General features: G+C 38.9%; 1 long non-coding RNA gene across 2 annotated transcripts in view; it reads left to right on the forward strand.

The window, feature by feature from the left end:
- LOC143156571 (uncharacterized) overlaps positions 1–12,679 on the forward strand; it is a 58,022-nt gene continuing 45,343 nt past the window's right edge. For both annotated transcript variants that reach the window (XR_012994650.1, XR_012994649.1), the window contains exons 1-2: positions 1–250; positions 384–546. This is a non-coding gene — a long non-coding RNA (uncharacterized LOC143156571). The remainder of the gene's footprint in view (positions 251–383; positions 547–12,679) is intronic.

The raw sequence follows: 12,679 nt of genomic DNA on the forward strand, positions 1-12,679 counted from the left end.
GAAGGATAAGCAACTGGTTGTTTCTTTGATTGAAGCTGCCAAAGAAACCCCTCAAAGCCGTACAATGAAACACCTGTATTATTGCTACCTGCTGCACTATTCCACCAATGCCAGAACGTATGGAGTCATTCAACTTTAGAGCTGCATTTCTTTGGTTTTTGTCTAGGCTGGGCATGTTTTTTTGCAACCGGTGCTTACCAACAGGAGCGGCCTCCTTATCCATGCCATCTTTCCATCTGATTGCTGGAAGGTCTGGGTTTTAATCAAGCTAATAATAATTTTTGGCCCTTTGTTATTTTTATTTTGTGAGCTCAAATTTTTTATGCAGGCTGAGATGATGATTTGACTTCCTTCTTTTTTTTTTTTCTTTTTTAATGCATCAGAATCCCTTGAGAATTTTTGGCATTGTACTTGCAAAGGTGATGTTTTGCTCCATGTCATCAGCACAACTTCTACCATACCGATGATTCTCTCACAAGCAACTCAGTCTTCAAATAATTCCGTCCTTTATTCCCCACATCACCTATAGCCTGTTCACCATCTGAGGTCAGTGTTTTGCTTTCCCCCTTTTTTTTTGGTTGTCAGTGGGGTTTGGGGTTTGGAGTGGTAGGATTTTGGACCTGAGTGGTGGATGATGAAATAGTCTTTCAGTGGACATCCTCTTGGACTCTTTTCTCAGTGTTTTGTTTCTCCTCTTGTGCAGTTGTTTGTGAGAATTATTAATGTCTGTCTTGGCCCACCTACTGTGTGTAGGCAAAGTAAAGTTGTTTTAGCATGTGTTCTCAGGATTAAAAGTAACTGTATTGCCGTCTGTCTTAAGAAATCTCTGCCCATCAAAAAGACGTTACTGCATGAACTTGCAAACTGGAGCATGCCAGTTACAGCATGTCACCCAAGTAGTAGTAGTCCCTTAACTTAAGGAGGCTTTGACTTGATTGCTTTTGATGACAGGAGGATAATAGGAGCTCTGTGTTTTTAAGGAGAAAATTCATTCAGGCTTTCTAAATCTTAAATGTGACATTTGTGTTCTATCTCAATATCTATTTGTAAATTAGAGGAGTCAGTGTTTAACTGGAATGTACAAAAACATTAACATGTCTGTGCTTTGCTGGAACTGCTCTGCTTTTCTGAAGATAAGTAGGAATGCTTAATAGGCCACATACTGGAACATTTCATCCACTCATACTGCATTTTGTACACTTTGCCCCTCATTGTGTTGTGAAGTGAATGGATAATCCTAAACATGATCTCTTTCCCATTCATTTTATTCTTCCTAAAGAGTGTTTTACTTCAGTGTGAGATCTCCTCTATCTCATTTCCATCAGATTACATCCTGTCACTTAAATCAAAAGTGACTTCTCTTTAGTGAGATTTTAATAACATGGTCTGGTTCCAAAGAGAACATATTTGAAGAAAATATTGTAAGCTGTGCTTTCTATGAGACTTGCACACATCTCCACATCTATTTTCTCACACGACAGTTATAGCATCAGCTTAGCAGGTGATTAGCAGTAAATTGTATTTTGTTGTATATTTTTCCACTAGGGGAGTGTTGGTGGCTGAAAATGATTATATTCCTGTTGGTAAGGAATCTGATGCATGGGTAGTTTTGTCCTATATTTCCTTTCCTTGATAAAGCTTAATTTCAAGCAGATGTTCTATGCCTTCAGAGTGATACTGTATAATTTTAATCATGCAGTAGATGTTGTGTGGGTTTTTTTGGGTATGATCAACACAGGTGTCGTAGGATGTGTTGCTCTCAGTATCTGTTGGCAGTGTTTTACTGTTGGTGATATTTAGCTTGTCCATGCCGAGTGAAACAGCAGGCTTTACAGGGTAAAAAGAGAGGTATTACCACTGCTGTTGCTGCCTCTGGCAGTTTTGTTAATCCAAACTGTCATGGTTTAACACCAGTCGGCAACTGAGCACCACACAGCCACTCGCTCACCCTCCCCCCGCCGTGGTGGGATGGGGGAGAGAATCAGAAGAGCAGAAGTAAGAAAACTCGTTGGTTGAGATAAGAACAGTTTAATAATTGAAATAAAATAAAGTAAAATAGTAGTAATAATAATAATAAATTGTAATGAAAACAACAAAAGAGAGAGAGAGGAACAAAACCCAGGAAAAACAAGTGATGCAACAGCTCACCGCCTGCTGACCGACGCCCAGCCCAGCCCCGAGCAGCGATTGCTGCCCCCCAGCCAACTCCCCCCAGTTCATATACTGAGCATGACGTCACATGGTATGGAATGTCCCTTGGGCCAGTTGGGGTCAGCTGTCCTGGCTGTGCCCCCTCCCGGCTTCTTGTGCACCTCCAGCCTTCTCAATCGGTAGAGCATGGGAAGCTGAAAAGTCCTTGGCTAGTGTAAGCATTACCTAGCAACAACTAAAACATCGGTGTGTTATCAACATTGTTCTCATCCTAAATCCAAAACACAGCACTGTACCAGCTACTAGGAAGGAAATTAACTCTGTCCCAGCGGAAACCAGGACACAAACTCTGGGTTCCTTTGACTTTTAGTACAAGTTCCTGAAAATCTAAGTTTTCAGCTTTGTTACAGTGTGCTGGTTTTTCATTTCCCAAAATGTATGGTGTGTTTTGGGCTTAGTTTTGTCTGAATCAAGATGGGTGCAAACTTCTTTGAGAAATAAAGGGAAACAATTTTCAAGATCTATGTTTTGGTTCAGGAGGTGAACCAAAATCCAAATTTATTTTTTTGCGCTTGGTCATATATGTTGTCAAAATAGTAAGAAAAATATATGTTCTTTCTTATCTTACTCTCTGTAACCTATAATTTGAGATTTCTGTACTTCTTTACTAAGACCAGAAGATTTTCATCACAAAAGTGGTAGCTTTGGTAGGAGGTACACTGTAAGAGGGGGAATTGACTTCCATAAAAGGCCACAGGGCTCTGAATTGATACTTTTGGTAGTAATGTAAGAACTATATCCTGAGGGTTATATTCTCCTCATGTTCCGTTCTCTCTATAAGTGTTCATTTGGTTTGACTTGAATATAGGATGAGGGATTGGATAATATTTTTTCCTTCCTGTATGACTCTGACTTCTAAAAACCTCGTGGGAGGAATTCAACCTGCTGACATATCTTTTGAAAAGTTGAAATGTTTTATATAGAAAATGTCAAGAATGAAACGTTTGGACTTTTCAGAGTGAAATGCCCTATTTTGAAAATGTTGCTGTAAAATGTGTCAATATTGTCAAATTCCCACTTTCATTAAGGCTAAGCTACTTTGCCAAATTTGACTTGCATATGCGATTCATTTTTCTTTGAGACAGAGCATCTGATTAATTTAGTATTCCCTGATGTGTTCTTTGAGCTTTAAAGAAAATGTCTGTCAGGTTTTTCTACTTTTTTCCAATTATATAGCATTTATAATTTCATTTGGTCTCCCTTATTTTCACAATTAAGGAGTACTGGCAATTGTAGCCTATATTTATGCATATATAATTTTAGCCTTTACCAGTTGTATTATGACTGAAATTAAATTAAAGCATTAACAAATAATGCTAAAAACTATCAGGCTAGACACAGCCTGAGGGGCCTGGGTTGTTTGAACTTTTGAAACAATTTCTGTTTCTAAAATCTTTGTGCAACCATTTCACAGCTCTCATGACTTTGTTGGTTTTAAAATCAAACTTTTACCAGAAGCAATTGTTCGTTAAACTGCCATTTTGATGTAAAAAATAAATGGGAGGCGATGTCAAGACAGCATTTTCCAGTGAAGCTATTTTTGGGGAGTTAGTGACATGGTTAGTCAGTGTATTGATGGTGCTACTGGTATTGAGGTAAGATGATGAGAAATCTAAGGTCTTCTATAACTGTTGCTATAATAAAGTTTACTCTCTCTCCTAAGTATTCCCATTATATGCATGTGGAAGTAGTCTGCTGTTTTCAATTTGCTTTGAACTGATTGTTTAGCTGTTTAAAATGTTTTCCCCCAAGTAATTCAACTTAATGTGTTTTTTCTTCTTAAAAAAAAAAAACTTGCTTTACCAATATTCTATTATAATCTGTAGCTTCCCTTTTAACGTGAAAAACTAAATCTGTTAAATAGAACAAAGTATGATGAATATGATAATGCCTGTGCTCTTTTATTATGAGAAGGACAGAGGTGGCCTCTAAAGACCAATGAAATCAAGGGAAGAGAGAAAATTTCCTACTAGAAAAGGTATATCTCTGGTCAGAGAAGGTATATCTATGTAAACAACTGGTACAGTGTGAAGAGGGGAGCATTGGAGCAGTGTAGGTGCAAGGCAGACGTACCAAAAAAGAGAACCTACTGTGCCCTTGTTCAGGTAGACCCACTCAGTGTCCCAGTGACTGACAGGTGTCAAGTGTTAAATGAAGGGACAGTAAAAATTTCTTCCTCAGGATGCTGCATCAAGTCTAGCAGTGATAATTCTAATTGTAGAGAAATTTCAGAAGTCGGAGATGCATGTGTAAATGCTAATAATACACTGCAGTGCTATTGGTCTTTGGGAGGTCTGAGCACAGTGAAATTATGAATTGAAGCTACTACAGTTACCTCTGAGTAATAAGAGATCATTTATCGGTCCTTGGATTATAGTTTTTGTGCATCATTTTAGGGCAAGATAGATTTTTTCTTTTTTTTTTTTTTTAAATTGATGTTAGCAATTGGTAAGTTAAAATACAGAAGTAATTATTTTGAATCTGGTCAATCGTTTTTCACTTGAAATTCTGCTGCCCTCCATTCATCTGGATTACCTGCAAGATTCCTGGTCATTATTTGTCCTTTTCTGGTAATGCCGAATTGAAAAAGCTTTCCTAAATGTCTCTCCTGTAATGAATACCTGTTACATTTTGAGCTCTATCTGCCTTGCTTATCTCTTTCAGTTTATGACTTGGGCCCACTTGAATGGATATAGAGTTCTCTGGCTCAGTCCTAGTCTGAGAAGTTACTTGCAGCTTCCAGTAATTCAATCAGAGCTGACGGATCCCCGCAGTACACCAGTCCTTTCTCTGTCACTCGGGGAACATGCTGCAAGGTGGCAAGAGTTTTTGTTCGCTCTGAGCACTGAGCTTCATGGGTGTAAGTTTCTATACATGCTGAAGACAACCTCTGTTCTCTAATGTGGGTGCCTACCACCTGGTGTCCTGTACAGATCGTTCACCAATTGCACAACTTGGGACACCTATACAATGACTGCTCCTTTGCCCATGCGGCTGGACATCCTCCCAAAGGAAACCAGCTTATATACGATGTGCACTTATGCGGTGTCCCACATACATTTAAGAGGTGCAAAGTGTGTGCTCAGGAATGAGGATGGTGAGGGCATCAGTGCTGTGGTACAGGCACAGCCACTATTAGTATTAGACACCTGCCTGCCTTCTTGCTAACTACTTCTCCATTATCAAAGAATTCTTGTTCTCCTGTGATGTGAATAATCTCTACTGAATAATTCACCTGTAGGAAAGGAGAGAGAATAACAGGACATTTATTATGCTTATCTCTGCTGAGCTGCATTGTACAGCAGAATTAGTTTGTTTTGCCAAATTTTAGAAGTTTTCATAGAATCTGAACACTTTCAAAACAACATGTGTGGCTGCTTTAGCTTCTTAGTAAGTTATATACATGTGTGGGTAAGCTGACAGAAACATAACTTTGAAAGCATTTTATTTTTAAACCAGGAAATAATGAAGCGATTGTAAATATTTATGTATTATTGGAAAAGTGTGAGAAATTTTGGTTGTCTTTTTTTTCTTCACATTGAAATTGATAATTTACTTGTGAAGTTTGCCATTCAATATTCTTATTTTAGTTGCAAAATTTGCCATTTAGTACTGCTTGCTTTAATTGTAAGAGTATGAAACATTGTAGTAATGTTTCAAACATTACAATGTAGTAAAGTTTCTACAATCAGTACCTGATTGTAGAAAAACCACCTCTAAATTAAGATGTTAAGCCTTTTTAACATACTGTACATGGCAATACAAAAGACAGGTTGTCAGAACTGGAATGGCGAAACCTGTGTCCAAATACTGTGTGGCGTATACTATGTTTACTGCAGTTAATGCTGTAGTAGAATATATGCTTTACGTACTTGAAACAAAAAAACCCCACGCTTTAATCTTACTTGTAAATGCCACAAATTCAAAGCATTTGGTAAGCTTGACTCAGATCTTCTATATTTACATTTTATTTATGGTGTAAACACAAAGTAGTCACTAGTCAATTTTTTATTATAATTAGTGAAGTCATGCTCGTCCCTTCATGCCAAACATTTGCCTTTGAGGGAAATGAGGGTAGAAAAATGAAGGGAATTTGATGTGATATGCATCTTTCATTGATTAGCCTAAAAGAAAGATTGTTATTGTGCTGTGGCAAAAGTAATTTGACTTGCAAATATGGATTCAGTGTGCCTTTTAAGTATCATTTTTGTGGTTGCTTTTCATGTAGGATGTAACCTCAGTCACTCTCTCAGTGCAGTTTAACAAGGTTGCATGGTATAGCTGCCTGCAGAATTATCTACCTAATGCAAAGCCAGTGGAAGAGATTTGGATTTCAGTAACCTTGAATTGTGTCTTCAGAACACTGACTTGGTATAGGGCAGAAAGCAAGATGTTTTCACGTGCCCTGTACAGTTCTGCAGTGGTCAGCGTGTGCAAAATTATTGCTTACAAGGTCAAGAGACCATCATCATGCAGGCCACCTTCCTTATGAGGAAATATTTGTCTCTCTTATAGCGTGATTTAAGATTTTTTCCTTCTTTTTTACGGTGGCACTCCTTATTTCTAACCTCAAACCTCTCTGCTGATGTAAATATCTTTTCCAGTTAAAAACAACTCTGACCTCTAGGGTAAGGTAAGCAAGCAAGCAGACATCTAGTAAATGTTAGGGCTTTTATATGAAATCATCATGGATGCTGCTGATTTTCCCCCCCTTCTGCTCCCCCCCGTGATAGCAAGGTCAATGACATTTCTATATCAAGTGCCATAGTGGTCAGAAGGGCATGCTATTGAAAAGGAGAATTATTTGCTCTTTGACAGAGGTCCCAATTGATGACAGGAAAGTGTAAGAAATACCCTCCTAGCTCAGAGTGGTGGTCTGTCAGTCCTCATACTCCATCTCTGATGGTGACAATGGGAGATGTGGGTTAGGGAGGGCTTGTGTGTTTGTACGTGTTCTCTGGTCCTTTGTCCTTGTACTTTTCCAGGATCTACAGCTGTATTAGACACATCAGAGTGTGCATCCTTGCCCAGTCCTTTTAGTACCCACCATGCATGGTGCCTGAATTTGTCTAACCTGTCTTTAATCGTGCTAATACTGTCTGCCTTCACAGCCTCCTGTGGCAGCAAGGTCTACAAGTTCTCTGCTTGCTGTCCAAAGAAGCACTTTTATCTGTTTTGGGCTATCTCCCACTGGTTTCATCAAGTGGCCACCTCATTCTTGTCTTCCAGGCTTTGCTGAGTGGCAGTTTATTGCTTTTGCAACTTTGTAAACTGCAATCCTACCCTCCCTCAGGCTTCTCCTGTCCAGACTTAGGGGTCCCAGTGTGTTGGTTTTTTTGGTCCCCAAGCTCTGTGTGTGTATCCCGCTTGTCTACCTGTGCTCTGTATACTCCATGTATAGGTGGAGTTCAGCCCTATGGTGTTGGACAGTCTTGAGGTAACAGGGCTGCCGGTACTGACCTTCAAGTATGATTTCTATGGTGCTACTAAAGTCTGCCACCTCTCAGATCAGCGAAACAATAATGTTATTTTCCACCTCTGTAGAAGTTTCCATATGAAAATCTGGAAATGTTTATATAAATATTAATGAGTTCTACTTTAAAGGAGTTTGAGGGTTGCAGTAAGAAAGAGAGAGAAGCATAATATGTTTCCAAGTGGAAAGTCCTAAAATATACTGTACATTAAGTGATATTCTGCACTGCCTAACTCTTTTTACATAAACTATTAAATCTGATTTTATTGCATTATAGGTTAAAATTGCTTCAATCAAGACATTGCTTTGGGATTTGAGTTTTTTTAACTATGATCTTTTGATTATACCCATTAAATCTGCAGAATAAAAGTGATTTAAATGTTATGTTCTGCATATGTCCCCAAGTATACGGAGTTTTTACCGCTTGTTAAAATAGAAAAGTGATGACATTATTATGAGGTAGCCTGTATATAACCTATTTAATATAAAATGATACTGAGCAAATGGAATTTAAAAGTCAGAGGGCACATAGATTCCTGTATTCCAAGTATTTTTAGGAGTTCTTAGAAATCCATAGTTTCTATTATGAATAGAATGTTACCCATATTGTGCTTATTAAGGTACAATAACTCCAAAATTTCCAGCTGATGATCCAAATGTTTTGAGAATTTCTTCTTGAAGCTTGATTAAATGCTTGCCTACAATTCAGGTTTTGTCCACACTTCAATTAAATTTGAGGATTACATTTAAGTTACTCTAAGGATATTTTTACTCTAGAATAATAATTCTGAATCTAGGATATCTATCCTAGAATTATTCTTATTATCCAGTGTCAGGACAGTATAAAAGAGGTTATGTGAAAAAGGAACATACTCTCTGAATATACTGTTACTACAAACTAACCTCTGAGCTCAGATTTCGGGAGAATAGGTTTCTCTCTAACTCCAGGTATGTTCACAATTGCTGATGGGGAATATATATTTTTTTTTTCTCTTTGCACGCCAGAGCCAACAGGAATGGGGTGATAAGGGAGGGACACGAAGATACCACTGTAGTACTGCAATTCTAAATAAACGTGATAATAAAATTATTTGCTGCTATTGAAAGACACTATGCAAAGTGCATGCACCCGTTTTGTCCAAAAGGCTTAGTAGTAATATCACAGTACATCGCAGTATTGAGATACTTTTTCTTCTATATTGTTCTGGAAGCCTTCACGTGGCATCCTCCCTTTCAAGTATGCACTTAAATTTCTGGTGACTAGCCCATTTTAAGTTGGCTCCATGGACATGGGGAGCGGTGCATACATCTGCGGTATGAAACTGTTCATGAAGCAGAAAACAAAGGTTATTTCAAGAAGAAATAGCTGTTTCTTAGGATGCATCTTTGGTTTCCTGGCATTATGTTGCCCACAGACGCTGCAGATTTCTCTAGCTCACCTTGTTGTTTGATGACTGCTTACACACTGCAATTTTATTCATAGTGCTTCTCTGTTACTTTTTTCTTGGTAGCTTACCTCTTTACCCACTTCAGGAAGAGCCTTTCTACATGTGATTTCAGACTCTGGACTGCACTAAATACAAATCACTTGCCTGTACTCTGGCTTATGAGAAAATATTTGTCTGTCATAGGCAATGCTAGAAGGAGAATTTGCTGCTTAAATATAGGTAATGAAGAGCTGACCCTCACCATTTTGCAGGGGAAACCATTTGGGCTTGGGGGAGAGGAGGGATAGAGGAGGGCAGAAAGAAGTCAACTCAGTTTTAAGATACGTACTGCTTTTAGATTTCCCTACTGGCTCAGTGCATTAGTTGGCTTGTCACATCACATTTTCTGAGCTTCTTTGTATTATGTCACATAATATGACAGAGATAACCCTCGTGACAAATCACACAAGCCAATGTGTCAGCAGGGAAATAGGAAACTGACAGTTTTCTGAACAGTCTCATAAAAACACTCAATAGAATTCTGTAAAAAGTAACTTTTTAGAAATCTAGACCTATTTTTTTCTTGCTGAAAGCCTTTTTTTCAAACAAACTTCAGAGTACTAATTTAAAAAAATTAAGAAAAAAGATGAAAATAACTGACGTAGGAGGGGCTCTGGCTGATGCGTTGGAAAAGCTTAGGCTGGGACGGTGGATAGGGGATCCAGCCCCAGCTTTCTGTTCTGCCCCACTGCACGGATGTCTGAGCTGCTCATCCCTCGCTCCTGACCTGCAGTTTTACAGTCTTAAAGCACAGCACTGGAAATTACACTGACTCATGAGCAGCTCATGTATGTAGCAGCTTCTGTATGAGGAGAGCCAGGTAGCATTTTGCCAGCCATATTAAAATAAGTAGCTGTTACTTGCCTTCATACCAAGGTGGGCAGAATCAGTAGATCTTCCCTCCCATCCCTAACCTGCTTTCTGTCTTTGCACTAGTAAGGAAATGCTTAGGCTCTCTTTCCTGTTGTAGGATGCTGACGTTGTTTGTGCATTCGTACTCATTATTTGTATTCATTCATGGTTTGCTGTTTCTAGTTCAAAGACCCACCTTTTTCCTCCTTAGTTTTCTATTTAGCAAGTGGCTCTATAATGGGGTGGGGGGGAAAAGTGGTTTTCACAAAATGTCTTTGGTTCTTGGGTGCTGCAACCCTGCAGCTGTTCTAAAAAGGGAAAGCTATTAGAGGTGAACTTTCACATTTTGAAACGCCTTTGCTGTATATTGCACCTGGTTTCTATTTTGCTTTTTTTTTTTTTTAGTGCATGGTGTGTGCTTGCAAACTACCCAAAGCAGCACATATCTCTGCTCAGTCTGTTCAAATCTAGCTGCAGCATTCTCACTGAAATTACAAGGACAGTCATAAATTTAGAAGTTTTGGGGGGAACCTTTGTCCTAAAATGAAAAAGAGGACTTATGCGTAACTGGAATTGGTAGCTATCTATATATGTAATGGGCTCTGTTTAATGTTATCAGTGGCTCTTTCCAAGTAACAATAGGAAAAAACCCAACTTCAGTACAGTCGGTGCTAAAGTTAAGTTGTTATGTACAAATATAGGACCTAGAACAACTGATATACCATTGCTCTCATTGTTTTCTTGTAGTTTTAAAATTTAAAGGAAGTTGAGTGATTGATAGAGCCCTCAGGCTCTTCAAAAAATATGATTATGTTTCTCTCTGCTACAGTTACTTCTGCTAGTTTGTGTTCTCCGTGTTCCTGGACAGCTAAAGCAGTAGCATTACTTGGAGAGCTTTATGTGCAATTTGACAAACTCATCTGGGGGTGGCATATCCCCATTTATTTTCCATTATTGTTTAAAATAAATAAAAGATACCGTAGTAGCTCCATCTCTCAGAGCTGTGACTTATGTTCCCTAAAATAAAAACATTATAGTAGTTTGGGATGCTACTGAAACTTTGAATGCTACGCTAGTCTTCTCGTAGAAGTTATGATCCCCAGGGTAGTCAACGCTTCCATCGATCCTGTTACAAAGCAATCATCTCTGGCAGAGGGGTATAATGGACAGTCAGAAGGGATATCTTCTTAAACTCTTGCGATTAGATATATATACCAGGGTCTGTGCAGCGTTCAGTTTAACCAGGTTTGTGTGGATAAGCAAAAGGTTTGTTGTAGTTGTACTCTGTTGTTGTACTGAGGCCTGAGAGGTTGAGTAGTGATAGGATGTTTGTTTTTGTAGAACTTCTGTATGTGAATAATGTCTGCATCCTTATTCTGCACCGGGAGGAGGTAGAAGACAAGAGGGAGAGAGAAGCGGTGCAGGGTTCTTTCTGGAACTGAGTAAGAAAGACCTGACAACAAATGAAGTAATAAAATAGTTGTTTTAATAAGATAGAATAAAAAGAGGAACACAGAGAGCAAGTAAATCTTAATGTCCATTCAGATGCTGGGAACTGCAGTTTCGTGCAGCATCAGAGGGATCCTGGATGGACTTTCCCAACAGCATGCTGCACAGATCCTGTTTGTGGAGAAGCTCCTCCTCCCTCATATACCCTTGTGCCTTTTATTTTGTGTAACAGCCAGAATAATGCATCTTCTGAGAGGTTGGATGTTACCTCTTCATAACATCCACCAGTGTGCAGCACAGGCTGGTGCAGGGCACTCCAGCACATTCCCTTACAGCAGCTAGTCATGCTAATATATGGGTTTCTCAAGCTAGTTTCTCAGCAGCTACCCATGCTAACGTACAGGTTTCTCCCAAGGTATAAGAACAAGTAGAGCAGACATGGCCTATTCAAGGCCTTGAAGTCTTCTGCAAGGTTCACAGTACAATCCTCTAGTGGATGTTAGCTACTGGTTTTCAAAACAATGTTTTTAAGTAGGGCTATGTTGAAGTTGCATGGGAGGAGAGGCTGGAATCCTAGAGAAAAGGGGGAAATTACATTTTTCCTGGATCCTTCATGAGTGGTCACTTGTGAACTTGAAAGGCCATAGTTATGTATTTTGCCACGTCTACTGTAGTGAATCTTGATGACATGCAAAAAAATCTCTGATGGAAACAGCTCAGGGATTATTCTTTGATCAGATAACTGCAAACATTATGAGTCAGAGATGTAGTTCTCTGTTCCCAAATTTATTTTCTGTGATGGCAGAATCAATTGCATTTATTCATGCTGATTCTGAAATAGGAAAATAATTTGTTGGATGATTCTTGCTGTTGTCATCAATATTTAAATATTCCTAAGAATTTGTAAAATAAGCTCCTGTTTTGCACTTGCGGGAAACTTTCCTGCACTTACAGGAGACTGTATAGGAGGTCCTGTAGAGTTTGTTACTGACTTCTCCTCTTCTTTGGGAAGATACTGCAATCTGTAAACCAAACCCAATCAAATTCTGCACCTGTACAGAGGGAAAATTCAATAAGGTGTATGTGCAACACAGACAATAAAAGAGTTCAGTAAGTTTTGGGGGCAGAAGGATCACTTAGTGTAATCTCTTGTAGATCACAGGTTGTTAAACCTCAGTTATTGCTGTTTTGAGCCCAGCAACCTGAC

The sequence above is a fragment of the Aptenodytes patagonicus genome, chromosome 2 (genome assembly GCF_965638725.1).
Source record: "Aptenodytes patagonicus chromosome 2, bAptPat1.pri.cur, whole genome shotgun sequence".
In the NCBI taxonomy this organism is placed as follows: Eukaryota; Metazoa; Chordata; class Aves; order Sphenisciformes; family Spheniscidae; genus Aptenodytes; species Aptenodytes patagonicus.